Here is a 12,601-nt window from a genome sequence, read left to right as displayed (position 1 = left end):
TGCATGTCTAATATCATTCATGAAGATATACGGGGAGATACTGATAGACATGCAGACCATTCCTCTGTATCACTTGGAAGGACAGTATCAGTTGAAAATGCACTCAGTGTCTCGACTGTTGAATTTTTAGGAAGTTTAAAAACATTCCGGTTTACTTGGGCACCTGACGGCTGAAAATCCTGGGAACCCTCAGATTATTAGTTCAGAGTAGGCGGTTGCTTTTCGGAAAACTGTTTCAATTGTATTGTTTTAGTATGCTTGTCACCCTGGGCTCCTTTGAGGGAAGGTGCAGGGTATAAGTTCAAGAAAGAAATACTGCTTTATAATGCAATTTTCTCCCAGAGCATTTTCTGAGCATATTATTACAATGAAAGGTAGTTCAGCAAACATCTGGCAGGTACCACATTACAGCTCCCATCAGCCCAATGGTCAGGGATGATTGCATCTGAAGTCCAAAAATATTTGGGGGGCAGCACCATTGGCTGCCCCTGCTCTAAATGATGGATGTGCTTCATAAGGTTTGTGGATGGATGTGGGTGTTTGCACGTACACTAGCAATGTCTAGACTTCAGTGACTTGTATGTAAGCTTTGAAAAAAGGGAGATAATGGTTCCTCTTACTTAGCTTCAGAGTCCCGCCTTTACTAATATTGTTTCAGATGATTGGTTTTCTGTTTGAGGTTTCTTTTCCATGTTTCTGCATTAGAACAGTTTCCCTGGGGCCTGGAAAACTTCAGTTTTGATTAGTTCTCCTTTGAAACATTGTAGCTGCAAAGCCAGGTAGAAATGCTGCGAACAATTAAATTAAATCAAATCAAATCCAAGATAGGAGTTTTGCTTACTTTCAAATTACTTGCATTATGGAGTCGTCTTGTTTTTAAAAAGAGGTGATATGATGATAATATGTTAAATAAGTTTGATTTAGAATGGTTAAATTGAACTTTCGTCACACTAAGGAGAATTTTTTATGGCATATCCGTTGCAATGTAGGAAGGTAATAATGACACGGACTGAGCATTTCCACAAGAGATTTAAAAATGCATCTGAGCCTCTCTTGTACTGTTCCAGGTGTGAGTGTTACTGTGGGGTGGAAGAGACAAGGAATATTGGGTGTGTGATCTAGTCAATATGTATCTAACTTAGTGGTGCAGGCATTCTAGATCAATTGGCACGAATCTGTTTTAAATCTCATCTGTAGGCAAGGGGGGATTGCTTTAAGGCAGGCATAGGCAAACTCGGCCCTCCAGATGTTTTGGGACTACAATTCCCATCATCCCTGACTACTGGTCCTGCTAGCTAGGGATCATGGGAGTTGTAGGCCAAAACACCTGGAGGGCCACCGGTTGGGGATGCCTGTGTTAGCCTGTTGCAGAATATTAGTCTGTTGCAGTAAAAGTAACTAAAGAGTCTTATGGTACTTCTGGAGGGCTGAGTTTGCCTATGCCTGCTTTAGGGTTCCTTAACACAACCTGCTTACTGTGCATACATCCTGATTTGCTAGCTCAAAGCTCATGCAGAGGTTAGACTGTGTCTAGACTTTACTGAGCATTTGTTCTGATTTGATTGTGGTGAGGTTCTGCAGGGATGGTCAGACATCCTGATTTGCTTGTTTGATGGTTATATATCTTCTCGTTCACCATCCATTCATCCTACACTTTTCTGTGTTCTTCCTCAACACTTTCTTAACCACAAAGAATCCATGTCTTTTTTCAAAAGTGGATTTGTTCTGCTAGGGCGACAAAGCAGTTTATTCCACGTAAATTGCGCGAACCTACCATAAATTTCCAGCACGTGCTTCCTTGAATGCCTCCTGTGAAATGCTCTCTGCCTGGGGGCGACCTTAGAGGACGTCAATGCAATGTTTCGAATTGTACCTTCCCCCAATCGCAGTGTTTTGACAAGTTGCAAGGAACAGCAGCTGGGGAAAGGGGTTGCAGGGGGAACGTGGCAGGTGGGGGAAGGGTTGAGCACCCTTCTTCCCACTGGCTGCTTTCCCCCTGCAAATCGCTTTCTCCCTCGCCCTGACCATCATGGATTCGCAACTGTCCCCAAACCTGTGTCTATTTGCTCCTATCAAAGAGGTGTTCGAAAATATATGCGTCACATCAATGCACTCTCGAGACAGTGGCGGGATTAGCGGCAGGTCCCTGTTGAGGACTTGGCGAGAAATGTGGGTTTGTTGTCTAAACATTATGGTCTTGGGAAATATTCAGTAGAGCCCCTGCTGCATTGTTGAGGCTGAACATGGAGCCATTGCACATGCAACTTCATTGCATTGTGTGGGGACCCCTCAATATTCTTGGGAATATGGCGTCTGTGATGCCGCGCAAGTTATTAAGCAATGTGAAACTGCATGATGACGCCAAACATGCATCATGCATGTGTGACTCAGGCACGCATCATGTGTAGGCAGCCCCACTATCTTCTTCTCCACAGGCAAGCCTCCAAGTTGCAGAATATCACGAGACTCTTTCAGCCTTGTTTTGAGAGATGAGTCCCTTAGTGCTGAGACACTCCCTTTCTCCAGGGCAGAAGAGTGGATTGCCTACACCACACAAACAAGTCTAAGCAGTGAGCAATATCTGGCATGTAAATGTGCGATGAATGCCATCACCTACCATGTGTTTCAAGCTGGCACTGCTGCCTGATCAAACTGATACCTAGATGAGCCATTGGCATCCTATATGTGGTTTAACACACTCATTTAAAATGAGTTCATCTGAGGATTTGGAGCTGCAGGTCTTGCAACCAGTTGATTATAGGACTTGAAGGGAACGGATTGAAGGAGCTGGGTTGAATGGGAAGGTATTTCTCTCTTTTTTTTTCATGTACAGTGGTACGTCGGGTTAAGAACTTAATTCGTTCTGGAGGTCCGTTCTTAACCTGAAACTATTCTTAAGCTGAAGCACCACTTTAGCTAATGGGGCCTCCCGCTGCCGCTGTGCCACCACCACACGATTTCTGTTCTCATCCTGAAGCAAATTTCTTAACCCGAGATACTATTTCTGGGTTAGTGGAGTCTGTAAGCTGAAGCGTCTGTAACCCGTGGTACCACTGTACACATGGGCTGGAAATGTTGCTGTTGTTTTTGATGTTAAATGTATTACCTGCCGTTCACCAGCAGGTTAAGATTAGTTTAGATCTCACAGATGTAGAACTTGGAAGTACCATTCCATTTTTGAAATGGCAAAGTGCTGGTCTCGGTGGAATACTTACTTCCGAAGGATGCTCCCAGACTGTTGCTGGGTGGAGTTCAGTCACATACCAGCAAATTCAGGTTGTGCAATTAAAGCTGGTTTCAAGCTCTTGCACAACAAAACTGCCCCAAAGATGAGACTTTTTGCAATAAGGAAGGTGATGAGGAAAATGCACCGGTAAGTGGGAAATAAAATATATTGACTCAACGTCTTCTAAACTCCCCACAAACAAATCAGGATGAATTCTCAATAAACAGGTCACCTGGAAGCAACACAAGTGTCTCTGGGAATTGGGCGGTAGCCACCTTGAGGGAGGTATCCCCAACAAATGTGAAATGTACCCCTCTTCTATATAGAATGCCTCTGACTTGGTATAGCTGAAGCACTATGTTTCTGAAAACCATATCTCTGCCCAACAGATGAGGTTTTGCCTTAAGGCAAAATAGTGCATACTCCGTATTACTCTTTCCCTTCTCCATTCTTAAGTGTGCCGTTGTTGTGCCCTGCAGCACGGCAAGGCCCCACCAGAGCGTAAGGCAGGGCAAATTTCAGACAGGAGGCAAATCGCAGCGCAAAGAATCATGCTGCGTTCTGGGGAATGCGGAGCTGTGAAGTTGCTTGGGCAAGTCACAAGCTGAAACTGAGCCTTTCTATGGTAGCAGGTGCAGTCTAATGGTTAGCACCACCTGGGAGATGCTGCTCTACTGAAAAGAGTGCATCCTTCTCCAATAACCTTCTACTGCAACTGAGCAGGAGAGCCTCAGGTCTTCCTTCTGCAGTGGAGTCAGATGACGGCAGTACCACATTCTCCAGCTGGGGGGTGGAGTTGGTCTTGCATGCCTTTCCCCTTCCACTCCAGAGTCCTCCCCTTCCTCCCCGCAATATCTTAGAATTGTAGAGTTGGAAGGGACCATGAGGGTCATGCATGAATCTTTTTGCCCAGTGTGGGGCTCAAACCCATGACTCTGAGATTAAGAGCCTCATGCTCTACTGACTGAGCTAGCTGAGGGGATATTACTCCAGGGTCATGGCAGCCTTCTTGGCACAACAAGCGCAGCATGTTCCCTTGTCTGGCTGCCTGTTTGACAGGGTCTTTAAGTGCTCTCCAGCATGGGATCCCTTCGTTTTCATTGGAAGAACTTACATCCTTTGTCACAGGTGGGTGAGCTGGCACTTTTGTGTAATAAAGAGATTTTGCTGGAAGGAGTCCAGCGCAGTGGATGAGCTAGATTGCTCTGCTTCTGGATGGCCTGTTTTTCCCATTAATTACGGGCCCATCAGTTTATGCAAAATATGAAAACATTGGCTGGCAAGGAATCGCTCTGCTCTTCCACCTCACTGCTAACAATATTGACTCAGACAGAGGAATCTCTCGATTTCACTTCTCCTAGTTTCTCACTTTTCCCATTTTAAATCCAGTTCTCCACATTTCTGTGTCAGTTTGCAATTTTAAATTCATCACCATTTTAGTGCAAAATTCATTTGGTGCACACATTTTTTTTTTGCAAGCAATATTTTCTAATATAATGCATTTTCACTAAGATGCACATTCTTGTACATGTTACTTTGTTGGAGAACTGCAGCACAAAATTTGGAGAAGTGCTTTTTTTTTTTTTTAAGGAGAGCTGTGCTTTGGTTCACTGTTGTTTTGGAAAGCACAAAATTAGGCAGGTTTACATTGAAATCATAGCCAAACCAAATTTCTACCCCATTCTCTAGTCGACACCAAGAGCCCCTTCCTATATTTATGTCAGGATCCATACCACTTATTTGCTCCCAGTTCTGATAAGAGTGTGGTAATGGCTGCAGAGGAAATGAAGAGAGATCAGAAAGGTTGCAGGAAGTAGGTAGATCAGTCTGACTTTTTAACCGGAAGGAGTATGAAAATCAGGAAATTGTAAAGAGTTGAGGCCTGAACGAAGGATGAACTGTGTCCTTATGTTGAAGCTTGTGGATATATGATCAACATGGGGCGTTACAAAATACAATTAAGAATTTTGAAATGTATTTCACCACATAATCTCAAATACAGCTTTGCTGCTAATTATACTGGGGTATATTTGTATTTTTCCCTTTTAGAGGTTCTAATATATTTTGACTAAGAACTCCTGACTGCACTAAAACTGCCGGCCAGAGGGCCTCCTCTGGAGCCCCATAAAGGAGCCTTTTGTTTTAAATAAACACTGTGAATACCAATTTATCACTGCTGTTGATGAAAGAGACACTTGGCTCAGTTCACAAACCAGTTAGGCAGAAGTACTTGAGTTCAAGCCAGATTGATCACTTCCATTAACTTCAAGTGATGATATTGCCACTGTATTTTGGACAGCCCAGCATATGAGGCTGACCAAATCATTTTCAGCCCCAAAACAACAGGACAAAACTACAGGTAGCCTCCCAGAACTTCCCCACTGTTGATGTGATATCGGATCAGATTCGGTGGTGGAAGGGGAGCATAATGAGTGGGAAAACAAACAAAGAAAGGAAATTCAAGAATTGCTCCTCCCACTTCTCAATAACTTCTAATGCTGGTTTTTCATTCAGAAGACACCAGTTGAGATGTTACCCATGTTGAGATGTTACCCATGTATCTCCTACATGTTGTCTAGTTTAACTTGTTTGAGGATTAAGTGCTCCAGCAGCTTGTTAACACTCTTTGCCATCGTGTTGTGATGATCACTGAACTCACACCAGTCTGATTTGCTCACTCCATGTCGGCCAGGTGTGGCTAATAATCCCTGTGGCTCTTCAGATGCCCCTGAACTACAACTCCCAACAGCCTCAACCAGCTTGGCCAGCCATCCTGTTAGGAGGCTTGTTCCTGGTTGTTGTTCGTTTAATTTTACTATTGCTGCATTTTTACTCCCAAGAAGGACACTGACAAACTGGAACGTGTCCAGAGGAGGGCAACCAAAATGGTCAAAGGCCTGGAAACGATGCCTTATGAGGAACGGCTAAGGGAGCTGGGCATGTTTAGCCTGGAGAAGAGGAGGTTAAGGGGTGATAAGATAGCCATGTTCAAATATATAAAAGGATGTCACATAGAGGAGGGAGAAAGGTTGTTTTCTGCTGCTCCAGAGAAGCGGACACGGAGCAATGGATCCAAACTACAAGAAAGAAGATTCCACCTAAACATTAGGAAGAACTTCCTGACAGTAAGAGCTGTTCGACAGTGGAATTTGCTGCCAAGGAGTGTGGTGGAGTCTCCTACTTTGGAGGTCTTTAAGCAGAGGCTTGACAACCATATGTCAGGAGTGCTCTGATGGTGTTTCCTGCTTGGCAGGGGGTTGGACTCGATGGCCCTTGTGGTCTCTTCCAACTCTATGATTCTATGATTCTAAGAGCCATGTGTCAGATTTCCCCCCCGCCTCAGGTGTTAAAACAATTTAGCTAAGCTTGTGCACCATTTGACCTGGACCTGGGACAGAGACACCACCTCTGCTTTTCTGCTTCTGGCAGCATAATGTTCTTGGCTTGGCTTGGACTGGCAGAGTGGCGCAGGTCTAGCCAAACACAAAGATACTAATACAGGTTGGTCATTCACATTTTCACTCACAATAAGCTGCACTGAGTGCAGTAGAGCCAGCTTCCTAGTACGTGTGCTTAGGACTGTGCAGCCTATAGAGCAGGTGAAATATACTCAGAGTCGCAAAGTGATTTCATGCTCTTTATTCAGCTCATAGTGGTGAGGAGGAATGAATGGAAGTCCCCTCAAAGTATCTGCTTATATACATTATTTACACAATGGGCTGCACATGATTGGTTAATTCTGGAATTCTACTGTAAGCCAATCAGGTTGTGGATTCACTTATATCTGGAGCATGATTGGGTGGTTCCTGCCAACCAATCATACTGCTGCATTGTTCTTGGACCAATCAGACTGCTGCATTCTGAATCCTATTGTTCTAGGACCAATCAGACTGCTGCAATTTGGATCCTATTGTTCTAGGACCAATCAGACTGCTGCAGTTTGGATCCTAGTCAACTCAGTACATAACACCCCTCCCCTCTAAGTTCCAGTCCTGCCCGGGAGGTCGCATTCATAGTCCTCGAGGTACGCCGGCGGCCTACGTGTGCGTTGCGGCCTGTGGTGTTCCCTGGTCCGGGGTTCAGGTTCTGGCTCGTGTTCCAAGGATGCTGGCTGTGATGGGCCTGTTTGGTCTGGCACAACCGGCTCGCTCAGTCGTGGTTCTGGTTCCGGTGTCCTTTCGGCCTCACGGGTCCTCTCTGTATTTACTGGTTCTGCCTCTCCTGCTGGCCCCTCCTGCTCTATGGGCCTCACCGCCCCTCTGTTCCCTTGGGACTCCTCTGACCTGTCCTCCTCCTGGTTTTCTCCCGGGAATCGTCGCCGTATCTGGTCGCAGTGGCGGCGCCAGCATTGCCCCCCATCTGTTAGCACTTCGTACGACACGGGGCCAGTGCCCCTGGTGACTGTGGCGGGTACCCATGCTGGGCCTGCCCCAAAATTCTTTGCGTACACTGGGTCCTGGGCCTCGAAGTTCCGGGGGTTCCTGCCTTCCCCCACCACTACCTCATCCTGAGCTCTATCGGGGTGAAGGCGGTCCAATCTGATTGCAAGGCGCCGACCCATTAGTAGTTCAGCGGGGCTCCGGCCAGTCGTTGAGCTGGGGGTGCTGTGCTGTGCCAGGAGGAATGTGGCAAGGCGGTACTCCCAATCCCCTTGCGTCATGCGGCGAAGGGTGTCCTTGGTGGTCCGCACCATGCGTTCTGCTTGGCCATTGGTGGCAGGGTGGAATGGCGCCGAACGGATGTGGCGGATGGCGTTCTGCGCTGTGAAGGTTTGGAATTCTCCTGACGTAAATGCAGTCCCGTTGTCTGAGACAAGAGTGTCAGGGAGCCCGTGGGTTGCAAACAGCCTGCGTAGTACCCGGATGGCTGCGGATGTAGAAGTGGACGGTACCAGTGCGACTTCCAGCCATTTGGTGTAGGAGTCCACCACTATGAAGAATGTTTTCCCCTGAAAGGGGCCAGCGAAGTCCACATGCAGGCGTGACCATGGTGCTCGGGCGGACTCCCAGGACTGGACTGGGGCCCTTGGGGGATCTGGGCGGGATTCTTGGCAGGCCTGGCAGTGTTTGACCCAGGCCTCTATCTCTCCGTCGATCCCTGGCCACCAGACATAACTCCTGGCAAGGGCCTTCATTCTTACTACCCCTGGGTGTGTCTCGTGTAGGGCTGTGAGGACCCTTTTGCGGAGGGGCTGGGGAACAACGACCCTGCTTCCCCATAACAGGCACCCCTTGTGGGCCGACAGTTCATGTTTGCGGGTTGTGTAGCCAGCGAATTCTGGCCCAGGGCTGCTGCTGGGCCATCCCCTCCACACCCAGTCCAGGACCCGGGAGATGACCCTATCTTTCTTGGAATGGTGGGCAACTTCTTGTGCCTGAATGGGGCGGTCGGGAAGCAGCTCCAGGCTCATAACCTCTTGTGCAGGTGCTGGGTCAGGGCCTGTTTCCGGTAGTGGTAGCCTGCTGAGGGCGTCCGCATGGCCCATTGCCTTCCCTGGGCGGTGAATCAGTGCATACTGGTAGCTGGCAAGGAAAATTGACCACCTGAGGACGCGAGGAGACAGCACTTGGGGGGTCTGCTTTTCGGGGGCAAACAAGCCAAGCAATGGCTTGTGGTCAGTCACCACGGTGAAGGGCCGCCCGTACAAGAAATCATGGAATTTTTTTACTCCCTTCACGATTGCCAGACCCTCCTTGTCGATTTGCGAGTAGTTCCGCTCGGTTGCATTGAGTGTCTGGGAAAAGTATGCCACTGGTACCTCTCTTCCATCCGGGAGTTGGTGTCCCAGGACAGCGCCAATGCCATAGGGTGAGGCGTCGCATGCTAGCACCACTGGCAGCCTCTCGTCGAAGTGTGCCAAGACTGAGTTTGAGACAAGCAAGTCCTTGACTGCCTGGAATGCAGCCTCCTGGCGCTGGCCCCACACCCAAGTGGCCCGCTTGTCCAGGAGTCTGTGTAGGGGCTCTGCTACCGCTGCCTTGTGGGGAAGGAAGGAATGGTAAAAGTTCAATAGTCCCAAGAAGGCCTGAAGTTCAGTCTTGCTCTTGGGCGCTGGGGCATCACAAATGGCCCGTACCTTGTCCCCAGTCGGGTGGACCCCTTCTGCGTCCACCATAAATCCCAGAAAGTCCACCTGAGGCACTCCTAGTAGACATTTTTCCCGCTTCACCTTGAGACCCGCCGTCTGGAAACGGTGCAGAACGGTGCGGAGGCGGTCCTCAAACTCCTCTGGTGTGGGCCCGGCAATCAACACATCATCGAAGAAGGGGGTGACGCCAGGAATCCCTTTAAGGAGCGAGTCCATTAGATTCTGGAATATGCCTGGTGCCACACTGACACCGAATTGCAGCCGCTTTACCCTGAACGCTCCTCTGTGCGTCACAATCGTCTGTGCCTCTGCTGTGGCCTCGTCTACTGGCAGCTGTTGATATGCTTGGGCCAAGTCCAGCTTGCCAAAAATTTTTGACCCAGCCAGGGTGGCAAGGACATGGCTGACCACTGGCACTGGGTATGCGTGGGCCGTGAGGGCCTTGTTTATGGTACATTTGTAGTCTGCGCAGATGCGGACCGAACCATTAGGCTTGACGGGTGTGACGATTGGGGTTTCCCAGGGGGCATTAGGCACTGGCTCCAGCACTCCTTGCTCCACGAGTCGGTCCAATTCCTCGTCTATACGGGGTTTCAAGGCGAACGGGACTCGGCGGGCCTTGAGCCTGACCGGTCGTACTGCGGGGTCAAGCTGTAGCGCAATGGGGGGGCCCGTATACTGTCCCAATTTCCCGTCAAAAACCCCTGGAAATTCCTTGCATATGGCGTCCACGTCCACTTGTAAGCTAGTGTGGTTCACCCCGGTGACAGCTAGCCCCAGTGGTCCAAACCATGCCAATCCCAGTAAGCTAATGTAGGGGCCCTTGACTACGAGCAAGTCCAGTTGCCGCGTCCGCCCTCGGTATTGCACCCTGAAGGTCCCCACCCCCATTGTGGGGACCTTACGTTTCTGGAAGTCCCGGAGGGTGAATGGGGCCGGCCTGAGTTTGGGACCCCCAGTAGGACACAGTTTCCTTAAGGTCCTTGCCGAGATTATGGATAGAGTTGAACCTGTGTCAAGCTCCATGCGGCATGGGGCCCCCTCTATCTGTACCTCTACATAAATTTTCTCTACGTTGGGGTGGGGCAACTGGTATACCTGGAAGTCCGTGAGCTCCGTAGAGTTGCCTTGGTGCGTTGGGCCCCAGGACCTGGGGCTCTTGGATTGGTCATCTGATGCCTGGCGTCGGGTGGGCCGAGCTCGACACACCCGGGCGATATGTCCCAATTTTCTGCACTGCCTGCACTCTGCGTTGCGGAAACGGCAGGTCCTCCTCTCGTGACTCTCCCCGCAGCTTGCGCAGTTTCCTCCTTCTCGTCGAGGCAGCTGTGGTCTGTGCGCTGCTTGAGTGCGCTGCTGTACTCGGTGCACCTCCTCCCTGTCAGATCCTGAGTCGTCGGTGAGGTCTTCATGGTGGACCATCGGTTGGGGTGGCAGGCTTGGCCGTGCCTCTTCAGCTGTTCCATTATTGTTTTGTATGGAACAGTAGCGACGTCTTCAGGTGCAAGGAGAGCCCGGGCGATTTCAAATGTCTCCTCTCCGCAGATGCTGAAGAATATTGCCCTCTTCTTGGCGTCTTCTTCATCGGTGACCCCTTTGGCTTCTAGAAGGAAGGTGAAACGGGAGGCGTACGCTTCCCAGTCTCCAGATGCTGGGTTGAACGGCGAGAAGCTGCTGTCGGTTGCCATTCTGAGTTCCTTGTGTCCCGGAGCTGAAGCCTGGATACACGGTGCGAGGCAGCGGTGCGTCAGGTGGCGGTGCTGCGGTGCTGTGTGTGGCAGTCAGCTCAGCGGGATCCCACCTTCGTCGCCAGTGAAATATACTCAGAGTCGCAAAGTGATTTCATGCTCTTTATTCAGCTCATAGTGGTGAGGAGGAATGAATGGAAGTCCCCTCAAAGTATCTGCTTATATACATTATTTACACAATGGGCTGCACATGATTGGTTAATTCTGGAATTCTACTGTAAGCCAATCAGGTTGTGGATTCACTTATATCTGGAGCATGATTGGGTGGTTCCTGCCAACCAATCATACTGCTGCATTGTTCTTGGACCAATCAGACTGCTGCATTCTGAATCCTATTGTTCTAGGACCAATCAGACTGCTGCAATTTGGATCCTATTGTTCTAGGACCAATCAGACTGCTGCAGTTTGGATCCTAGTCAACTCAGTACATAACAGCAGGCATGGCCAAACATGACCCTCCAGCTGTTTTGGGACTGCAGTTCCCATCATCCCTGACCACTGGTCCTGTTACCTAGGAATGATGGGAGTTGTAGTCCCAAAACAGCTAGAGGGCCATGTTTGGCCATGCCTACTATAGAGCTTTTCGCTTGATTTGATTTTGAGCAAGGCAAGTACAGTAGTTACTCTAGACTTTGGGGGGAATCTAGATATCTTTCATGGAGAAAGCATTTCTGTGATCTGGAAATGTAGGTGAGAAAAATCCCATTCCTTTGCAATTTATCATTATTATTATTATTTATTACATTTGTATACTGCTGTATAATTGTAGATCTCAGCGCAGTTCACAACATAAAATCACAATATACAAAAAGAAAATATATAATGAAAACAAAAACAACCCAATAAACCTCCCCTTCCACATTTTAAAACCTTCCCCACTCTATAATTCTACTAGTGAGTGGAGTGTTAATGCCTCAAGCACCTATTGGATGATGCCTGTGATGTCACACATGATCGGTGCTATAAACATCTGCTCACATTTAAATACCTGTGCTATATTACAGCAGGGATGGGTAGCCTGTGGTCCCCCAGATGTTGCTGAACTCCATCAACCCCAGCCAGCCAATGGTCAGGGATGATGGGAGCTGGAGTCTAGAAATATCTGGAGGACCACTGATTTCCCATATCTATTTTATAGGCTTAAATACCCCACCACTGGCACACTGCAATGTGCTGGTATCCTCTTTCAGAGTGGTAAGGTACTGTGTTAGCTGGATCAATGTGGCAGCATCTGGCCTCATCACCACTATGCTAAGGCCCCTCCAATGATGGAGGCCAGAAGCTACCAAGCAGCTATCAGGTGACTCAGGGGGCAGTAACATCCCACTTAATCCTGTAAATCCTCAGATTTGTGCCTGGCTCGTTCTGAATATCTTGGTGCTAGAGAAAGGACCTGACTGTTCTCCGGCTGGGCCCACTCACTCATCTGTTTATCTATGGACTTGCCCAGTGGTGGAAGGAGTCTCTCTGGCACCTGGGGTGGTGCAAACCGCCCATAGGGGCAGGGCAAACCGTCCATAGGGAGGGACGGGGAGCACA

At 48.8% G+C, this 12,601-nt stretch overlaps 1 protein-coding gene across 5 annotated transcripts in view; it reads left to right on the top strand.

Annotated features, from left to right (window-relative positions):
* PRLR (prolactin receptor) overlaps nt 1-12,601 on the top strand; it is a 146,640-nt gene that overhangs the window by 55,013 nt on the left and 79,026 nt on the right. The window contains exon 1 of one of the 5 annotated variants that reach the window (XM_082241888.1): nt 2,670-2,804. The exons of the other annotated variants lie outside the window; for them this stretch is intronic. The gene's annotated coding sequence lies outside the window, so the exon portion shown is untranslated. Of the gene's footprint in view, nt 1-2,669; nt 2,805-12,601 lie in introns of those variants that run through there. 5 annotated transcript variants of the gene reach the window in all.

Source organism: Podarcis vaucheri (genome assembly GCF_965113315.1).
Source record: "Podarcis vaucheri genome assembly, chromosome: 11".
In the NCBI taxonomy this organism is placed as follows: domain Eukaryota; kingdom Metazoa; phylum Chordata; class Lepidosauria; order Squamata; family Lacertidae; genus Podarcis; species Podarcis vaucheri.
This window is presented reverse-complemented; position numbering and strand designations above follow the sequence as displayed.